The following is a 6,000-nucleotide window of genomic DNA, read 5'->3' on the forward strand; positions in this document are numbered from 1 at the left end:
AAGAAGTCAAAGTGCTCGATTGGGGGATGCGGTCTGGCAGTCGCGGGTGGGAGGACGGGGGTGGGATGCTTATGTCCTGTGGTCCTATAGATATGCATTAAGTGACAGGTTTTAAATCAACCCGCAAGAATGGCACATTGAAAGTGACAAGAACAAAGCGTGATGTGTTTTTATTTTCCGTGCGAAAACTACTTTTTCAAAGCCTCCAAGCAAAAACCCACACCGCCTTTGCTTCCCCTCCTTCATGACTATTTCAGCGGCGACAACTCATTAGAAGTCTTACATATGATATCATTCTGCGATAGACACAAACAACATCAATAATTGAAGATTGCGCTCGCTTGGCTGTCGCTTCAATAAATCCGCTTTAATTCCACGCTATATTTTCAAGTGTGTATTGAAGATGGATGCTCGTGAATGTGGCGTTAACTTGTTTGCAGTCACTCAGCCTAAGCGTATGAGTCTCGGTAGTCGTGCAAATGAAAGATAAACCCCCCAAGGCCCAAACAGTTCCTCCAGTGACACTTGTTAACTTCATGAGTGGTTTGAATGCCAAATTGTTTTTTAGGATTGGTAATAATGTCTCAGGTTTTTTGGTCCCAGCTTTTACTGCTTTTTTTTGGGACACTTGATGACCGTCAATTCACGCTATATTGCGCAATTATGACAAACATAGTGATTGTTAGTATTGCACCGAAACAATTTTTTTAGGCTCCCTACAACAATGTTTGGTATTAATCGAATCTGATACACAGTTCTTTTCTTTTAACACTTAATTACTGCATACTCACTTGACTTTAAAGGAATTGCTTTCATGGCTTGATCAGACAAGCTTAACTAATTGGAAAATAAAGCTAACATTAGTACAGATTTGTAATACCAAACATTAAAAACACCATATAAATGATACCATTACAAACGTACAATTGCTCTCTACAAGGTAAGCGAAACATGTTTTTTTAAAAAGTTTATCACCCATAACGGATTATTACAAAAAAGTAGAAGGAAATCAGAAAGGGGAAGTTTTATTAATTTAAGAGATAATTGGCTGGCAGTCTCTCCCAGTCCAAATGGATAGGAAATCTCACGCCGCCAACAGCACTGAAACACGAGCATTTGCACCTGGTATTCCCAATTTAAATGACTTGGATGTCTATCGTTTGACCTGCATGGGTTTTCCCAGGGTACTCCAGTTTCCTGCCACATTCCAAAACACATGCATGGCTGATTGGACACTCTAAATTGCCCCTTACTATGATTGGTTGTCTGCCCTGCGACCGACTGGCCACCGATCCCGGGTCTGGCCCGAAGTCAGCTGGGATGGGCTCCAGCACCCCCCGCGACCCTAGTGAGAATATAGCGGTTCAGAAAATGAATGAATGTTCCATTGTCGAATAGGACATCTTGTAAATGCTAATTGCTCAGCATTTCCCCACTTTAACTTTACACTCTGTTCATTGAATTCACAGCAGTTTCCTCATTAGAGACCCCAAATACCTCAGGGCCCTGTTTTTCCTGTATCCGCTGTGGCCCCTCTCAGACGAGCGTGGCCAACGCTTTAACGGGTTTTATTGAACAGAGCTCCCTGGGTGAGGCGACACATTTCCCCCATTCGCTCTTTAATGTATGGGGAACACCCGGTCTAAACAAGCAGCTTGTCCTGATACTGCCGCTACTTAGCGCGCCTCAGCACTTCTGCACATAAAGACCATTTGCATAGAGTAAGCTGTTGCGCTAACAGTTGGAACACTCGAGGAGTTTCAAAGGGTTTCTTAGCTCGCCTCGAGTAATCCAGTCTCGTTTCCCAAGGCGCACGTGGCTCTGAAAGGAACACGGACGCCATATTTGTTTTTAAACTGTTTTAATTTGCGAGGTGACATTCAAAACTTAGGGATAACACCTAAGGAAAATGCTAAAAAGAAATGCAATGTTGACTGTCATTGGCACTGGTACGACTTATTTGGGAGTACACCCTTCAAAAATGTTTTATGTATGACGTAGTAGTGTTTCTGGAGGAACCATTCGAACTGGATAGGAATTTACTCCTCACAATGCACGCCATACCAAGTCATTAATTTAACAGGTTTTCCGATGATTTCCGAAAATGCAGACCACTCTCAATCGACCCAACAGTGTTATTTGTAGTACAATACACTATGATATTAGCAAAGTAATAAAACCCCACCTCTTTTGTTTGTTGGTCGGAGTAGAATGGATAAATATGGATGCATATCTTCAATATGTTCCTAGACTTGTTGTTCTTGCAGCGTAGTTTTATTAACTCACTGGCTGCCACTGATGATAATAGACGTTGAATCCATTTTGTCCGAGAGGGCTGTGGACAATCATTTGCTGCCGGCCTCTCCCAGTCAAAATGAATTGGACATCTGGTGTTGTCAATTGCCCTGAAACATAAAACCTCACTGCTATATCGACTCTTATCGGCTGTTCGCAGCTTATTATGAAGCCAATTTGGATTCACAGCGGCATTATTTGACTGTAGATGGTGGCTGGGATACACACACTAACTTCCATTAATGTTCCTTTTCACTTTTGTGATTCTAAATCCAGTCAAACAGCTGCGAAATGACTGCAATACCTGGTATCAGCATCACTTTCATTTGACAAGGGAATAGCCGGCATTGGACTAATTAAACTGTCGTTGGTTCATTATACAAACAGTTTTGAGTACACGGTCTCAGAATTATGTCATTTCTAAATAGTAGGTGCCCTATTTTTCCACCAAAAAATAGATGTATTGTTACTGTGTATATATGTAGTGTACTTAAAAGCTTGATTGTATTAGTAGAAATCTATCTAAATCTAAAATACAGTAATTATTTTACTATAATATTTTTTTGGGGCCCAATTACCAAACGTAATGTTTCAATGCCATTGACGATTACGTGTAATCAAGAGACTGTTTTCTGCTTAATTCACTTTAATTTGTCATTAGTAGACGTCCAATTCATTTGAACCAGATCAAACGGATTCCACTGAATCCAATGAATTCAAAAAATGTTACACTTATGCTGACTTCCAAATCTATCTTCACTACAAAACATACTTTTTATATGTCCGGAACGAATTCTTAAACTCATAACTGCTCTTTACACCAGCTGACATTGCCACTAAAATGAGCACCGACACCCCGCTCACGAATGCACACGGACCTGCAGATGGACTCGCAATGACATCCTTCCCCCAGCAGCAGTAATGCGCCAAGATGAGACATACACTCGCCACCCGCACTCACAGCTGAGCACAACGTGTTATTATATGCGCCGATCTCTTTGCATTTAGACCTTCTTACATAATAGCCAGCCTCACTTGGAAACATGACAGGCCCAATTCAATATATTTCGGAGTGTCACCCGGATATGTAGCCTACTTATTAGCCTCCTGAGTGAGTTTATTGTATAATTAATGCTTCACATGAGACTCACCTCCACGATCAGCTTGTCCTCATCAAGAGGCAAATAAGATGTCGGGCTGATTAGCAACTCAAATCACTGCAGGGTTCTGATTCATTCATGTTCTGGGTCGCCACGATGAATCGACAACTAGTTGATTATTTAACTGTTTTGATAGTCGATTAATCGTCATCAGACATTCTTGACCTGAAAATGAGCTAAATCATCTTTTTTGAACCTCTTGTTCATATTATATATCTCTGTCTAACTAATTTTATATATATACATATTTTTTAAATATTTCTTTTTCTCCAAAAAGGGCAAAGGTCATCGTTTAGAGACCTAAAACCTTTTTGGAGCCTTGTTATGCACATGTGAAATGATTTCTTATTTATTTACGACTTGATTCAAATTCGTATCATTTAAAAAACAATATTAATGAGTACAATGTTAATTATTATCCCATTGCTCTCCTATATTTTTTAAGAAGAATAAAAAATCAAAATGTCATAAGACAAATGTGGCTGCTTGCCTCGGCTGGCAAATCCATCCAGATGTTTAGCAGGGTAAAAGGGCTACAGATGGTTGTCATTCCCTTTTAAGGGCGACAGCAAATGGAAGACGGAGAGAGCCAGAGCGTCGCTGTGGTCCCAACAGTGCTTCAGCTTCGTTCACTCTGCCTAAGGGGACGTTTATGGAAATGACAGCACGTCAACTTATCTTTACACTCATAGGCATACTGCAGAAAAAGTGCATTTGCATCGCTTGCTAGCAACAGATTTTTTTCCCACGTATCCAAACATTAATATTGTTGACATCTCGAGTGAAATTTCTCAGCTTTCCTGTCTGAGACATTTTCTGTTGTTTGACCTGTCTTTTGGAAACTTGTGTTGCAGATAGCTGGACTAGGTTGAATCCTCTTCACAAAAATATTGGCTGTTCTGGACCCATGCGCCGGTGGATCGTCACTGACAAAAAGGTATTGTGTGATTGTTGGCTTTTTGAGTATGCAGGATTACACAAAATGATGCAATTGTCATAGTAGTGCTTCTTCAGAATTGTGTTTTTTTTCTTGTTGGGTTTATCTCAATGCGTGCCATTGATGTGGTTACTTGTCCAATCCTTTTTGACTAGAAGTGATGGCAGCATTTATTCACTCCCAGTCAAAATAGATATGGATTTTTTTAAAAATGTGTCATTCATTGAGGGTGCGCCTTATAATGCGGTGCGCCTTATAGTCGTGAAAATACGGTATGTATTTTTTCCTCTCTGAAAGCCTGGTTTCATTTATTTTTTTAAAAGCTGTAGTTATTTGAAAAACAGTTTACACGCCTTTTTACTTTGACCTATTTGTTCTTCGAAAAACAAAAAAAGGGCCCTCCCAAAAATCCGACTTGTACTCCAGGGAGACTAAACTATTTTTTTCTCCCTCTTTATTGCGTATTCTTTGAATGGTGGGACTTATATTCAGGTGCGATTTATAGTGTAAAAAATGTGATAATTAACTAGGGCTAAAACCGCCTCTTCTTTGTTTCCCAAGATAAATTTAAACTGAAATAACTACATTTATAGATTGCCATTATATGAATGACAAGGCTGGGGTTTTATCTTGGAATTCATCCATTTTCTTGACTCCTTATCTTCACTCGGTTCTGGGTGAGATGAAATATATATATGGAAATACATTTAGATTTCAATCACTTTTGTCTTTGTCTGTTTGGCTATCTTCAGACAGCAGCTTGAAGAGACTCGAATTGCATCTTTTTGCCTTTATCTGGTGTGAGATTCTTTCAACATAGCCGGGCCACGTTGAATCGGATATTTTTAAATATGATGTTGGCCACTTTTGTTTGTAGTTTTAAATCTGTGGAAGGTTCAAGTTTTCAGAACGTGACTGCGGACTGAACTGTCCAATTTCTTTAAATGCGAGTTAGTGCGATAATGACATCAGATCCTATCTGAGTGGCTTAGATTGACTTCATCTTTCCGACTGGTAGCTGACCTGAATGCAGTTGGAAAATCAAGAGATTCATTTGATTGACGTTGATGGCCTGAATAGAGTATGTTGACTTTTGTTGAAAGATTTTCTTGTCCTTTTAATGTCATCGATTCACATGGGTTCTGATAGAATCTTTTTGTATGTGTTTCAATGTTGCAGTGAGGTCTGCACAAATATTGTTTTCTTGTTTGCATTTTGAAGACAAGCTGTTTATAGACAGACAGTGTTCAAATGAAGAGTTCTGTTTATTCTAAATTGTTACGCCTTGTCGTGACTTTACTGACAAGCTTAAAGTCAAAATGAAAGATTCCATTCAGGTCACAGTTTGAATAATGAAATAATTATACCAGATCCAATGTATAATTGCATTAGGGACAGCTTGTAAACATTCCTTAACACTGAGGAATATGCGCTTTGTTTCTTCTTGCCAAAGATGGCAGCCGATCAAAACTCTTCCCTCTGTTTCTTGTTTACGCTTTAATCATATCAGTCATTTTCAATCAGCCTGATCGCTCGCTCTAAGCGCCACGTGTAGCGTATTAAGCTTACAAGACAGCTGTAAAATGTTGCCAATGAAATGAATTTGAA

At 39.4% G+C, this 6,000-nt stretch overlaps 1 long non-coding RNA gene across 1 annotated transcript in view; it reads left to right on the plus strand.

Moving 5' to 3' along the window:
* The first annotated feature begins 4,103 nt into the window (after window positions 1-4,103).
* LOC144086761 (uncharacterized) overlaps window positions 4,104-6,000 on the plus strand; it is a 35,272-nt gene continuing 33,375 nt past the window's right edge. Inside the window, exon 1 of the long non-coding RNA XR_013304570.1 lies at window positions 4,104-4,392. This is a non-coding gene — a long non-coding RNA (uncharacterized LOC144086761). The remainder of the gene's footprint in view (window positions 4,393-6,000) is intronic.

Source organism: Stigmatopora argus, chromosome 13 (genome assembly GCF_051989625.1).
Source record: "Stigmatopora argus isolate UIUO_Sarg chromosome 13, RoL_Sarg_1.0, whole genome shotgun sequence".
NCBI classification, from domain to species: domain Eukaryota; kingdom Metazoa; phylum Chordata; class Actinopteri; order Syngnathiformes; family Syngnathidae; genus Stigmatopora; species Stigmatopora argus.